Below are 14,685 nucleotides of genomic sequence, written 5' to 3' on the forward strand. Positions count from 1 at the left end.
ACAAGCTATTCTGATAGACTTCCTTCCTCTTCCCTGGTAACAATCTCCAATTCATTGTTAGAGATGCTGAGGTCTGGGCCTGCTTGGTGAATGCCACAGAGGGCGGGTGCCGGATGCGGGCAGTAGTCCCTAGACCATTTGGTTTGCCTTTACTGATGAAACTTCTTCCTCCAGAAAGAGTTGGATAAGAGGAATCAGGGCCTCAGTATTCTTTGCCTTTGGAACATGTCAAAAATCGTTTTGTATGTACTGGATTGGAAGAAGGGAATCCTTCACTTCTCAGCAACGCTTGCCAGGCACTTAATATCTGCAACATGGAAATACTTAAGGAAAGGATGAGACATACAGATGGCTTGCCTTTCCAGGAGAGACACTGTACCTCTTGATAGCGACCTGAAGAAAGTTGAAGGGATTTGGAGCCTTGATTTCTTGGTCAGAGCCTTCTAGGAAGAAACCTGACATTCTGAGCTCAGAGGAGAGAGGGAGTGGGTTTGTGGTGCAAGAACCACATGACAACTATCATTACTGGGTCTTGAACTCAAGTCTTGAGTGCTGCCCCTGAGTTTTTGTGGTCAAGGCCAGTACTCTACCCCTTGAGCCACAGCTTCACTTCTAGCTTTTATTTTATTTTATTTGGTAGTTAGTTGGAGATAAGAGTCTCACAGACTTTCCTGCCTGGACTGGCTTCAAACTACAATCTTCAGATCTCAGCCTCCTACGTAGCTAGGATTAGAGGTGTGAGCCACCAGTGCCCAGCCAATATATATTCCTTAATTCACCCTAAGTGACAATATAATCATAATTGAATTAGAGTTTGCATAATAATTTTTAAAAATACTTGTCACAGGTTATGGTCATTTCAAAAGGGAGTGAGACCAGAGATCTTCACCATTCTAGAGATCTTCGTCATTCTGGAAAAAGAAGTTCAGGTGGTACAACTTTAGCTTGTCAGAATTTTATACTGATTTCTATGAGTTCTATTATAGTTAGACAGTACTTGGATTAGCAAGTGCAATAAAAAGAAATAGATCATAATTATGCAATAACAAGTTCTTCAACATCAGGAGAAAGTAATATTTTGTAGATTTTCTGAAGACATTTCCTTAATGATTAGAAAGGAAATCCTTTATAATTGAAATTCCCATTATTTTCATATAAACGGATGCCTTTCAGTCAGTTTGAAGACACTTGAAAAATGTCTGTTCTCTTAAGTGTTCTAACTCTCCCTGTGCAATCAGTGCTCATGCCAACATTTTGAAGCTTTCAGTCATCCCCTGGTCTCAAGTAGAATGCCATTGGCTTCCTCCATCCTCTCTAGACTAAGTGTTCTTGAGTTCTCCACTGCATTCCAGCTCATCGTTGGCCTCCATAGTATTCATCACTGCTGCATACATGAAATAAAATTAATTCAGAACTGATGTATATAAAAAAGAGTGTGAGATGCACTCAAGTAGCAAGTGAACAAATTGGTGTACCAGCACTTCAAAGGAACTGGAAAAAGACACACGAGTCTTAAATGAACAATAATAAAGGGACAGTTTATCACTCAAGTCAATAGGGGTAGCAAGATTATCATCATTTTGCTTTGGTCTGCTGAGCTCCAGTTCTCATGGGGCAGCGCTACGAGAAAAGGTGACAACTGGAATCACTACGGAATAGGAAATAGGTTATGGAATAGGAAAAAAAACCAACTTTCTGGTGTCCAAATATTTTGTAATAGATGAAAACTTCACTGAACCAGAGAGACATTCTAATTATTGTACTGGACAGAAAACAATACTGACACTTGCTATAAAGGGCAGGTCTATGCTCATCTCCCAAGGTTGTCTTCTTACTCATTTTTTTTTCTGTTGGTTGTAGGCCTTGAACTCTGGGCCTGGGCGCTGTCCCTGAACTCTTCGGCTCTACCATTTGAGCCACAGTGCCACTTCGGGTTTTCTGGGGGTTATTTGGAGATAACGAGCCTGCCTGGGCTGGCTTTGAACCACGATCTTCAGATCTGAGCCTCCTGAATAACAAGGATTACAGGTGTGAGCCACCAATGCCCAGCCTTCTTATGCATTCTTTTAAAGACTCCAGAACATATCTAGTTAGTGATGTTTGTGCATACAACATGCAAGATACCAATGGAAAATTGTACAGTAATGGTGTGAGTCACACAGCTTCAAAAGTCATACAGTTACAACCTAGTTAAAATGCAGTACCTAGAAATGGAAAGTGCTTTGGAAATGCATTGAGGAGAAAATTTCAAAGAACTGAAGCTTATGCAAACAGCAGATTTGTGAAGAAAACATGCTAATAAGTTCTAACAAATTCTTGTGTCATCTCAAGTAGATGATAGAAACACTGTGAACTTATCTAAGTGTCCAGGTGCAACATGATCATCATAGTCTGGAAGTGCAGTGTGGTTTGGGAAAGCTGATTGTCACTTGCATTAACGACTCCCCAGAGTACCTGTAACAAAGTCACACTGGCTAAAACGTCTAGTTAGATGCAGGGGATTAAATCTTCCAAGCCAGCAGTTGTATTAATGATTACTTACAGTTCAGGACACCGTACTATCTTTGGAAGTGAAAGCATTCTAGGAACTTATACCATGCCTGTGACATAGCAAGAATGTTCTCTACAATACATTAGCTAATCTACACCTTAGATACCATTCATGTCAACCAATTACTATTCATCATTACTTGAATCTATAAAACCCACTTATTTAACCAATGAAAACCCGTTTGGAGCACTAACTATGCTAACGAAGAAATTATCAGTGTGGAATATGAGTTAAAAATGCTTTCTACCTAGATTCTTAAATGAGCATTTTTCTTTTTCTTTTAATGGACAAAATAAATTACAATTACTTTTTGTGATGTGAATAAAAAGTAGATTGTAAAATGAATGGTAAGTAAAGAATAGTAAGAACTAAAGCTTATAAACAGGCATAGCAATAATGCCATTTGTAAATTCATGCTAATATGGTTTTTTTTAAAGCACAGGAATGATATGCCATAGCATTATACTATGAGTGGCCAAGGAAGGAAGAGAAGAGTTTCTAATTTTTTTAAAAAAAATAAACAACCTTATAGAGTGAGTATCATATGGTATAATTCAACTCAACAGATACAAATAGGTTTACTAAGGCTAAGAACATTGATTCTTGATTAGGGCAGAAACCTTCCCAAAGGGGTTGGAGTAAAACTAAAGGAAGTATCCGCAGTACAGATGCTCAGGGCGTGCGGTGGCATACTGCAGGAGTTGTAAACCTCATGGCAAGAGGTTACTCAATTCTGTCTTGCAGCTGCGGCAAGAGAGACCCAGGGAAGACAGAGCATTTGCTCAGGGTCGCAGTGCTAACAAACACCAGACCTAGTTCAGAGTCAGCATCCCTTTTTATTTTGTGCTGTAATTCACTGCTGAGATCAGCTGCATCTCTAATTTTCTCTCCATTCTGTCTCTATCAGGTTGTCACTTTCCCTTATTTACTCCTTTCATGCATCTCCTTTTCCCTTTCCCGGTTTCTAACTAGTTGGCAAATGCAAACTTGCTGGGAGCTGAAAAGTCACACAGAGGAGTTCTTTGAACTTTCTGTTTTAAATGAATCTCGGTAAGGTTCAATGAACGAAGGAGGGGAGCCTGGATTTGGTACTGTGATGTTGCAGAAGTGGCTTCCTTCCGGGATTCATTCCTAGGGGCTGGGAAAAGCTGTTCCCTGCCTAAGTGGTTTGTGACTGTGTTTAATTTTAAGGTTAACAAAGGGAGGAATGGGAGCAGGTGATGGCTAGGTTGCGCTTGATGACTCTGGCTCCATTCGGGAGCACGTTTCTGTGGTGACCGGCTGGTATTGTGTCAGGATGATTATTAATTCCAACTATCAGCAGGGTCTGAGCCAGATTAATCTCCATATGGCAGAGACACATGAGATCAAGTGCAACCATCGATATACACGGGTCCCAACCTTATCTACATGCTGGCATAGAGCGTGTCAGTTTCTAATTCTTCTTTGGGAATATATCATTTGATTCATGTGTGAGAGATCAGCAAAGGAGGAGCATAAATCCCACTTTTGTTCAGCCTTCTGGGCAGTTCAAGCCTGCTAATTTCTGCAATATGTATGATGTATAACAGAATGGCAAGCCCTCAGATTTACAGTCTCTCCTTCGAGTCAAAATTAAGCAGGCAACCATTTATTAACATTTCAAAGACAGAGCGCCATGTTCTGGTTAGCACTACAAGTTTAGGGAATTTTGATGAGTGTAAGTTTTGTTAAATCTCTTTACCGATGTTCTGGATTCAGGGTATAGATGAATAAATGTGACTGTTGGAGAGTATGCCCCCATTGCTTTCTCTCTCTGGTCAAATGTTTCTTGATTTCATAGATTTTTTTTCTCTCAGCACATTACATAAAATAAGACTCTTTCCTATCCAGACTACCTTCTTTCACTCTTATTATTCTTATACGCCTTCATAGAATTTCTGGCTACCCCATACATACTTATTTACCATGTAGGATGGTGTTCTCACTTAGAACTGAAACTTAATAAGAGTAAGGACTTTGTGTTACTTGTGCCTACATTGAAAGAGTCTACAACAGTGCCTGGAACATGGTGGCATTCTGGTAAGTATTTGATAAAGAAAATTGAAATGGTTGCAACATCACTACTTTTCTTTCTCCAGTGGCAATGGGAAAAACATACATAATATTGTTAACATTCAAGGCAAAAAAACAAAAAGAAAACAACTGTGATTTACACAATGCTGTTGGCAGTGAATATTTCATTTAACCACCATTAGCCCTTGTCCTGGAATGACTCTGTGCCATTGAATTGCAAATAGTTCTGCTTTTGCTTGGAAGAAGCAGAATTGTGTGGCAGCAACTAAATGTTTCCTGGTATTTTTTTTTAACATTCAATTTGCTATCTATAGAATAACTAGATTATCCTTAATGGCAAGACACAAATAATAAGCATTTTGATCAAGACAAGTTGGAGTGAGGCCAAACGCTAATAAAAGTAAGAAAAAAAACCCTTAATGTAGTCTCCTCAAATTAAGCAAATTGACTTCATAACGAGAAAAAAGTTTAAATTAGTTACCCACTGGCCCCAAAATGAAGCATTAGTAATGATTATTACTGGAAATCTGTAGAATCTAAATTTAATTATCCTGTTTTTTTTTTTCTTTTAAGGTTGAATGAATTTAGGCAATGGCCATTTATAATAAACCTTTCAGAGAAGGAGGTCATTATGAAAAAGACAGGTGAGACTTGTTCAATAACTCTAAGATATTGCTAATGTTACTAAATACACATATTCCACAAAATCGCTTTTAGAGATTCCACTACCCTTTATGAAACAATATAAGTTTAGGAAAAAAGGTGGGTTTTTTGTTTGTTTGTTGTTGTTGTTGTTTTTACTTTGCCAACATCTGTGACTGAATTCTAAAATCCAGGAGAACAGGAATTCTCAGTATATTTTATACTTTGTCATGTTTTTCATTGGTGGTATGTTAGGACTTAAGATAAAGTAAATGCAGTGTTCAGCAGCCAACGGCTAAGGTACTTAAGAGGCCATTGTCAAATACTATTTCCATGTGGGCTTTAAGTTGGTCATGCCAACTTAATTCCTTACATTTTGGTTTTCAATAATAAAGGTTTTTCTCAGCCCAGTTCCAGCCACATCTTTAAGACATCTGATAATCTCTGCCTTCTTCTGGAAGTTTAAACTCAGTTTGGACTTTTTGAGGAATCCCTTACTGGTTCCAGAAGCTATGATCTCCACACTCATTGGCATATAATTGTGGTAGTGGTGGTGGTGGTGATGATGATGATGATGATGATAATGATTGGATTAAAATGAACATTTATTAAGTACTTATAATGTGCCAGGACTATACTTTAAGTCATTTGATCTATCCAACATCTTATCCAGTAGACACTATTCATATTTTTACAAATGAGTGATGTGAAATCCTTTGAAGGACATACACTGCAGCCAAATCCAGAGTTATCATATTATAGAACTTAATTCCATCCTGTCTAATTATTGCTTTCTAATGCATTTGCTCTGCCAAACAAAACTGCTTAAAGGTTTAGGTAATCAAAGGTTTGGGTTTTGCTGATGGCCAAGTGGGCTTTGGTAAATAGATGATGATGACAGACAATGTGATATAAGCCTATTTCCTTTTACAGAGACCCAGAAGAAAGATGACTATCACTTCTTGTTTATCTTTTTCTCTCTTCCTATCTTTGAGAGACTCTTCAGGCAGTTTCTGTATTTTATTTAAATGTTTTTTTTTTATTGTGAAAATACTGTACAGAGGAGTTACAGTTACATGGGCAAGATAATGAGTACATTTCTTTTTAAGCATTGTTGTGTCCTCCTTTGTTTATCCCCTAAGATTGCTTTTCTCATGCAAACCCAACTTAAGAGACTGCCTCCTCTCTTTGATTTAATGACTAGTCTAGGTATTGCCTGTTTTTGTCCATTTCTCAAAGAAACTATTTAAGGGGGATTCAGTCTGCTATGAGCCTGACCTCTGGCAGTCCACTCATTGCTCTGTAATCAATCAATCAGAGAATATTCCATGTGAAAATCAATGGGAGGAAGTTTAAACTCACCTTCCCCTCTCTTGTAGACAAGGAAACAGAATAGTTGGTCAAAACGTAGGTTATATGTCTTCCTAGCATTGGTTTGTGATCAGTTCCTTTTTGAGAATTATTATTGTGTCACTTCAAAAGGTAGGGATGCAGTGGAGGCTTATCCTTTGACTCAGAAATGGAGAACCTTCTGCCATAGACAGACAGACAGACAGATAGATAGACAGACAGACTGATTAATTGACAGATGAGGGAGATGATATTTAAAGAGATAGATATATGCATGATGGACAGGATAGACAGACAATAGATAAATGGATGATATTTAAACAAATGGGTAGATAAGTAGGTAGATGTTAGCTTATTCTGACAAAGATCAATAGATAGATAATAGATGAGTACATAAATATAAACAGAGCTCAGTAAAAGAAGTTGATAGGTAACATTATTTTAAGAATTCACAGATGTGATATCACTAGATACTATGTTGAACATGAACTATACAACTTATGGGGAGGGGAATTGGGGGGAAAAATGGGAGGAAATGAGGGTGGAGTTACATTAACTTATGTAACTCTAATCCTTCTCTGCATCATTTTTACAATTAAAAAAAAAATCACAGAAGGCAGAATTTATTCAATAATGTTAAGTATTTAAAGAGGCTGCCCAGTAAGAACACCACCACTGCACGTGGTATTCAGGTGAGGGATAGGTTTATTCAGCGGCTGGCACCAGGCCAGGTTGGCACTCCACGCGGCTGAAAAGAGAGCAGTCTGGCCCCTGGGCCATGCCTTATCTAGGGTAGAGGCAAGAGAAGGTGTGGCCAGGTAAAGGGAAGAGGGACCAGTTAAGGGGAGTTGGGACCAGATGGGAGAAAGGTGTGGCCACAATGGATCCAATTGTGACCTCAGTGGATGCGGATGTGACCTCCTCCAGTTGCCTAGGTAACGCAGGTACTGGGCGGAGACTTGGCGGTGAGGAGGGAGGAGGCTGCTCGCTGTCCAGGAGCGGACCTTACAAATAAGACGTCCAGAAAACGTTTCTGTGAGTTGCAAACTAAAGATTGTGAAGGATCTTGCTAAGAGGGAAGGTCGGTCCATATTGGAACATGATGGAAGCAGTAGGAAGACAAAGGCCATGCTTGAGAGCCCTGAGAGTCTGTGGCTGAAGTGGAGCACCACTGAAAACAGTGAGAAAAATGTGTCTTCTACCAGAATTCCCTGTGTCTAGAGAGCAAGCCTAGGGAATTTGAGAAATGGAAATTAAAGAGGTTTTTGAGTATAAAAGCAGTGCAACAGAGAGACACACACACATAGAGAGAGGTGTTCAATGAAAATTGACCTAATGTGGTTTGCAAGTTTGGCTTAAGTGGAGGAAATGGGAAGCAGGCCAAACAATTTAGCGGCTACTTGAGAGATGCTTTAGAGTCTGATTACCTCAGAGCTCCCACTTGTAATAATGAAATCAGTTAGGATCTTATGACTCAGAGAGAAGTAAGATTTAATTTTTGATCTACACCTTTTCCTGGTAGGTGTAATCAAGGGGGCAGGTGTTATTATACATGGAGATTCTCTTCCCAAATTTCACCTCAAGGAAGGTCTGGATTCTTCACCTTAGGATAATGTGAGTTGTCAGCTTGATCAGGGTCTGTCTCAGAGGCTTAAGGCTATTTCACTCCTGTTTTCTGACAGAAGCCATCTGTTTTGTAACTGAAGGAGGACAGATATAAAGTGTGGCCATTTCTGCCTGAAACGAATCATCCAGAGTTCCCAAGTAGGAAGTTTGAACGGTGTGGGTCTTGCATTCAAGTTCAGCTTTCCTCTCTGCTCACTTGTATTTTCACCACTGTTTGTGCCTACAAGTATTGATCTCTGATAAAGTGCTACAGAACTCCAGAGAATTCAACTTGTGCACAAGAGGAAGGCAAGAACAAAGTTCAGGAGAGGGCGATCCATAGTTTTGTGTTTGATGCTCAAGTGTGTACTAGAGAATTGCTAAAGCTTTCTATGTGGCGGGTGTTTAAGGCTAGAAGACTTTTTAGGGAAAAAAAATGGAGGGAATTTTTTGCATCTCCTCTTTGCCTCATCCTTGGGTAGAAATAATAAAAAACAATTTGACACCTAAGAAGCAATGGTGGGTGAGAAACTCTGCTGAGAAAGTTAAGCTAGGAGAGTATGGCTGACCCTTCAAAACACCTTTGGGGTATTGTCATTAACTACTTTTCATCTCTTTAAATGGTGACATTTACTTACGTTATTAAACCCTGTAGAATAGAAATGAACACTCATATTCCATATCAAACAACTTTCAAAGCCCAGTAACTAAGAACCATGGAGATTTAGAGTTCTTACATAAGACAGTTTCATAATGAGCGTCCTGTGGGTAATTTGCCCATATTTTGAACTGAGGATTTTGCAAGAAAAGCTTGTAATACTATAGATTTATTCAGCTAGGTATTTCCTTTATTGTCTGCTGCATTAATAGTCCTGGCAAGAGGGGAGAGGGGAGTTTTGGAAGGTCTCAAATTCAGATGAAGTACTTGAGGTCAGAAATAGTGCACAGGACTGTTATGTTCACCAGTCACAAGAGATCCTGGAAACTCACCCAACTATGTAGGAAGTACCATCCTGTCATGATCTCAGAGGAGAATGGAGCTAGAAATACTTGGTGAACTTGACAAATGGCTAACACATTTTGATTCTATCTTCCTACTTTTCTAACATCTCATTTGTAGAGTTTTGTCTGGCTGCCTGAGCTTAGGCCTCCTATCATATCTACAAATGCTGGTGTGGGTCTTTCTGAATTTCCACAGATGAATTGACATTGAGACTTCTTGCCCTGGCTCAGCCTGTGTAAGGCATTCTTTACAACATGAAATAAGTTAAAGAAGACAATTTTCTAAAAGAAAGAAGCATTTGCTTAGCAAAAGAAAGTGGTGAGGAGGGAAAGGGTTGAGGGAAGGAAAAGATAAAATGGACATCCCATTTTGATGTCATAATGCCATTCCTACAGCAAAAAAAAATTACCTTATATCTCTGGGAGAGATTAAAGATTTTATTCCTCATGGTTATCAGGAACAACTCCTCTCATTAGCTGCTCATTTCACCACCATACCTGCATTTATCCAAATGTATATGAAAAATTAAAACTAAATAAAAGGGCACACTAGCTTAGGAAGGAAAAGGTATAAGATGGACAAAATGAAATGGGAAGATGAAAAATAATATTAAACCAATATTTCACAAGGAACAGCAATGAGATTTCTCATTAGTCCATCCATCTCTTTACATTCTCAGGAGACATTTCAGTATTCACTTTTAAAAGATAGCTTTAAAAGGCTTATTTTTGTCTTGCTTAAATGTAGGTTCAAATGAGAAAAATGTATGTTTTGTACCAGTGTTCATCTTTATTGATGATATTGATTTATATGTATAGAAATAACATCTTACTTTTCAAATACCAGCAATCTGACCTCCTTGGGTATTGCTAAAGATAGATCAGCACTGAGAATGCCTGGATTACAAGTGGAAGGATTCAAGTTAGAAAAATAAAGACATTTTCTTGGCTAGAAAGATTATTGTTTCTGGAAATAGTTTATTATATATTAAGAATGTTTACTTACAATAAAACTTATATTGGGTTAAAATTTCATATCTAACTTTTACATATAGTGTATGCTATAAAATACATTATATATATAGTTTCTAACTATACATACAAACTCGAGTCATAGTATCTCCATGATGTGGGTATACATTAATATCACAATATTTAATAAAAAAGAAGCTCAGAAAGTTTGACTAATTTGCCCAAACAAGCTACATTCTCGGGTGTGAAAAAAGTCTCACCTATAATTTTGAAACAAAATAACTCTTTTAAAAGTGATGATGATGACAATATGTTTAGCACATCAACCTATCCTATAAGCATTATTTTGTTTGTGTGTGTGCGTGCGTGCGTGCATACACGCCAGCATGTGCATGTGTCAATACTGGGGCTTGAACCCAGATCCTTGTGTTCTTGCCTAGCTTCTTCATTCAAGAATGGTGCTCCACCACTTGAGCCACATACTCACCTTCTGCCTTTTGCTGGTTAATTGGAAATAAGAGTCTCAGAGATTTTTTTTTGGAGCCACAGCTGGCTCCAAACCTGGACCTTCAGATCTCAGTCTCAGCTAAGATTACAACTGGTGGCCATTGTTGCCTAACCTCAGTAAGCATTATTGATGCAGTAACTTAAAAAAATTCCTTGAAAAAAATTCAGTAGAATGTGTACTAAGTTTCAAAGATGCAAGGATTGAGGCAAAGCTGAGAAACATTAAGGTAGTAATGGCAGTTGTTAGACAGACATTCTAGGTTCACGTCAATTAATCTCACTTGCCTCTGCAGACATAGCATGAGGCCAAATATAGAACTATAGCGCTCTTCCCATTTTCCCTCATTTCCAGTGCCTACTCACTTGCCTATGCCCTCTCTTAAAACTATGGACATGAGGCTTGTGAACCCTGGAGTAGTCTTTCTGAATTCTAATTGTAGCTGAAACACTATTTGGAAATAGCCCTTTATTCATTTCCTATGTCTATCATAACCAGTTGCCACAGCCTAGGTAGCTTAGAACAATAGAAAATTATTCCTTCACACTCTGTAAACTCAAAATCTGAAATTAAGATGTCAGCAGGACCTTGCTCCTTTTGAAAGTACTAGAGATGGACCTGCTCCAGACCTTTTGAATAGCCTGTGATACTAGACAACAGTTTCTAGAAATCCTTGATTTGTAGATGCATCCTCCCAACCTTTGCCTCTTTTCTTATGTAGATATTTCCTATGTAAATCTGTTTCCAAGTTTCCTCATCTTATAAGGATCCCAGCAAAACTAAATTTGGAGTTTACTCCAATCAGTTATGACTGCTATTAACTCCATAATAGCCGTAATGAGATTATTTCTATATTCACATTTTGGATGGGTTTGAATTTTGGAGAAATGATACTCATTAAAATTCCATGCCAGTATTTAATTTTGTTTCACAAGTAAAATAATGTAAAATTTACATTAGTATCGTGGATTTGCTTGTGGGACTTAATTTATGTAAAGCTCTCAGAAAAGGCTCAGTACAGAGCAAATGTCATTCAAGTGTTAACTGTGTTAATTACATGGTTAATATTGACTGAAAGCTTGATAGGATCAAAAGTTATTCCATGCCTCATCCTATTAAAAATAGGTATATGCCTTTCCCTAGACATTGTGTTTTCCTGTCAATTAATATAGCTGATGGTTGGCATGGGGGTCTCATGGTGGTCTCATCGCAGCTAGGCAATCTTTGATTCTAATCAATGCAGCAACATAGTAAGATCAATACACAAGTGATTATTTATATAGTGACATAAAAGTACTGGATTGAATTCTAGGCCTTTTTGGAGGAAGTATGTTCTCCTTTTTCTTTAGTTTATTATCTTCCCTCTTTCTCCGTAAAGAGTTTGCATCTAGTGAGGTATTTGCAACACATCAAAGGAAATTTTCCCTGTCTCCCAAACATGAGAAATATTCAGTTCTGATAACAAATAAGTGAATTCAGGCAACAATTGCATCTGCTTCTATGAATTATTTTAGATTTCATTTGGGAGCTTGGTTGCAGTCAAGAAACAAATAAGATGATCCTGCATGGTAGGGATGTAGGAGTTTCTATGTTTTAAAAGAAATCTTGTAATAAGATGTTGATTCTGCTTAGTGTTTATTACTTAGCCTATGAATGATGTCAGTTGATTGTTTCACTGTTTATTTTATTTTGTTTATTTTTTTTTGTCAGTCATGGGGCTTGAACTCTGGGCTAGGGCACTGTCCTTGAGCTCTTCAGCTCAAGGCGAGTACTCTACCACTTGAGTCACTGCACCACTTCTGGTTTTCTAGTGGTTTATTGGAGATAAGAGTCTCACGGAATTTCCTGCCAGGGCTGACTTTGAATGGCAATGTTCAGATCTCAGCCTCCTGAGTAGCTAGGATGACAGGCATGAGCCACTGGCGCCCGGCCCAATGTTTATTTTTTAATTGTATTTTATTTTAACTTGACAAGAGTGGCTCAGAGTACCAAGGGTTACCCCTGTATTTTACCAATGAGGGAATTTTCAGCCCATTTTGCTTGGTGATAGGCTATGACATAGTGAAATAGTATGTTTTCTCCCCAGCCATTTTTCCTCCAACACTTTCATTTTATTCTCCAAGCTGACCATTTGTGGCAGTGCATGTACAAAGGTGGTTTTCAGAAAACAAAAATTTGCATCCATATAAAAAGAAAGGATTATAGAAAATCAAAACAAGTAAAAGACTTTCCCATTACTGGAAAGAGTTTAAGGAAGTTGAGCCCAGAGATCAAGGACATTTCTGAGTGGGTACATGAAGATAAACCTTGCTGAACTGCACTGCTTTTTAGGTTTACATCAATTAAAAATTTTAAAGTTTTGAAAAGTGGTTTTCTAAGCTCTAACTCTTAATTTTGATCAAAGGTGAATTTATTTCTAATAGTTTTGGCAGCAACTTCTACAAATATTTTGAAAGATTAATTTTGCTTTGCTATATTTGAATTTTTTATGAACTCATATTTGGTTAGCATTCCTCTTAACTCTCGCCATGCTTTGTGAAGGCTTTGCTTGCTCATGAATTTCTCACTAAGAAATGGAATGTACAATTTCTAGAGTAAGGGAATGAGGCATTCTATCTAGGCTCTTTCTAAAAAGACATAACTCAATTATGGTGATGCAGGCTAATGGTCACAGAAAAAAATAGAAGATATTAACATAGGGACTTAATTAAATGTTCTGTCTTGCTTTTCTTCTGAGATTATATGCTGGCTATTTGGCTTTATACTTTGAAGACTGTTTGGGACTGTGGAAGAGCACGGTGATTGGCCACCATTTTGGTTGACCTCTGAAATTAACACTGACCTTATTCTCCTTGCACTGCTGTTTCTTTATCTGTGAAATGTAAACCTTGAATCCAGAGAGTTCTGTTTTGTCTCTTCTTGCTCTGATGTTCATAGTCTTATTATTCTGTGATGTGGATACCCAGAGCACAAACAGCTTTATAGCCCTTTGTGAGTTTGCTTCTTGACTGATCTCAACAACACTTCAAGCAAAACCAACAAAAGGAAATGGCAAACAAGCAAATCCACTCTGATGGAAGCATCCCAGACTGGTAAGCTAGCTACTCTGTGTCTCCCATTAGAGTTAATTATAAAAAATGAATTCACACTGAACTTGGAAGCAGGAGCTCTAGATTCATCTTGTGCTTTGCTACTTCCTGGGGAGCCTCCTAATCTCTTTTGGTTTCAGAACCCTTGACTGTAAAATGAGAATAACAACACCTTTTATTTCTGACCATTTATGGTTTCTATGATAGGTTACTTAAAACTCATTTGTAAATTTATAGTGTTTTAAATGGAACCTGTTGACATATCCAGCTCATAAAAATAAACAAACAAACAAAACCCTTACATATCCCTTCAAGAAAGAACACTGAATTTTACTTGGCTCCAGCCTTTCTCTCACACAAAGTCTACCAACCATAGTAACATATACAACATTTTTACTCTACAAGATATCTTATGAAACCCTTGAAAGAACAGAGACACCATGTACCTACATATCTGAAGTTCCTGTGTTTTTTATGTCTTATTCCCAGCTAACCTCAGTGGCTAGAAAGAGGTGATGGATCTTTTTCATGTTCTTGGCCAAATGGGCTTTAGCCTTTGTCTCTGCAGATGTTTTTAGCTCCCACATTTCATGTGGCTTAGAAACTTTCTCACAGTGATTCACATCTTAAAGGCATCTCAAGTTCATCAACTTTTTTACTCAGTCCTATAGTCAAATTATTATTGAATATTGCTTTGCATTTGTCCTTGTACAGTTTGAACTTGACAAAGTCCTGGTTCCCATGACTCTTGTGAAGATGAAAAAGACATTGCTTAGAAGGACCAGATCTCTTCTGGATGTCAAGTCCATCTCATCCTTTAAATGTCTCCTGAAATTCTTCCTTCTGACAAAATAGGACCAATTGCTTTATACTGTTTTGAACACAGAACCTCATCATTGCTAGGTAGAAGCTGT

This window comes from Dipodomys spectabilis, unplaced genomic scaffold, assembly GCF_019054845.1.
Source record: "Dipodomys spectabilis isolate Male_0828 unplaced genomic scaffold, ASM1905484v1 ptg000024l, whole genome shotgun sequence".
NCBI classification, from domain to species: Eukaryota; Metazoa; Chordata; class Mammalia; order Rodentia; family Heteromyidae; genus Dipodomys; species Dipodomys spectabilis.